We start from the raw sequence: 1,567 nt of genomic DNA, 5'->3' as shown, positions 1-1,567 counted from the left end.
TTTTTTTTTTTCGTAGTTTTCTGGCTACCAAAAGGAAGATTTTGATTTCTAAATTGTCAGATCCTGGATTTGGCAATTTTTTCTGTGTCTTCATCAGGGGATTTGATGATTCCTCCTGCCCATGCTAGTAGGCTGAGTATTTTTTTAATGTGAAAATTATTGTTGTTTGTACTGTCCATTATATTCAAAATTTCTCAATAATTACATTATATATTCGGAATAAAAATATATAAATGCCACTACATTGTACTAAATATTTACTCCTGTCTCAAATTATGTAATGTTGTTTGATTGACATGAAGTTTGAAAAACCAAGAAAGATTTTTGAAATATATAAAGTCTAAAATAAGTTATAAACATTAATATAGTTATAAATCATCTCATTGAATGTAATTTTGAAAAACATAAAAAAGATTATATAACAAATTTTCCAAAATATTCCGTCTTGTTAAAAAGACGCATCTAAATGATCAACAGAACAAGAAGAGGACAAAAAGAAAGACCATCAAAAGTAACGACCACCAAGATAGGCATAGTAATTCGATCTTTTGATCACCCATTTTTTAAAAATCATTTTTGGAGGCTTCCGCCTTACACACGGAAGATTGGATTGCCTGGATCACGAGTCTTAATATACTGTGTTACGATCAATTTTTGAATCACCCTAAAGAAATAATTAATTTTAACGTTGAATTACATGATTATATTAATCTTCTAACGTTACGTTGCATTAAAATATTATTTTAACCTAATCCCAAAGTTGATTGAGACAATAGAGTCAGCTGTAAAGACACCAACTTTGCACATACAGATCTTGCTGACATCTATGTTACTTTATCTTCATTATTTTTCTCAAGGAAAATAAAGAATCAAAAAGAATATTTTAATCTTTACATTAATACCAAAAATATTTATAGGGAATACAATTTTGGTGATTGTAATTGCAGAATTCAAGTTATACCAAAGACCCTTCTCATTTTTTATTTCCTCCTCTCCGGATTCACTAACCTACTAAAGATAAAAATAGATTGACGAACTCAGAATTTTAATTTAATGGATTATTTTAATATTAAACTAATTATACTTAGAATTATGGATTTAGTTTTCCACTGAGCAGCGCGTAGTACTAAAGCTAGGTAGTAAAAGCTTTACAAGTACAAGATACAAGTGCTTTTTCCTTTTTTATTTGGTAATACATAGTACATACTTTTAGCCCTTTATCATACAAATTTTTGAATAAATAAATAGGTATAAATTCCATTTGATGTTTTCAGCAGAAATATTTGCAACTGATGAATAGATAGAAGTAGTGGATTTCACGTAATTAACTACAAGACAAATTGCAGATCATGCTGCGTAACAAAAAGACAATCAAATTTGTTATAAAGATTTTACAAATGATGTCACGTTAGTTCATATCATTTGTTGTAAAGTTAACACGCCATTCATGTTATAACGTGTATCATATGTTTATCCCATTTTTGAAAGAGTGGTAGCTGATCCTATCTTAAATTAACAACGAATGACCACTTTAAGTTAGGTTGAATTTGTAAAACAAATAGGTCCA

Source organism: Nicotiana attenuata, unplaced genomic scaffold (genome assembly GCF_001879085.1).
Source record: "Nicotiana attenuata strain UT unplaced genomic scaffold, NIATTr2, whole genome shotgun sequence".
In the NCBI taxonomy this organism is placed as follows: domain Eukaryota; kingdom Viridiplantae; phylum Streptophyta; class Magnoliopsida; order Solanales; family Solanaceae; genus Nicotiana; species Nicotiana attenuata.
This window is presented reverse-complemented; position numbering follows the sequence as displayed.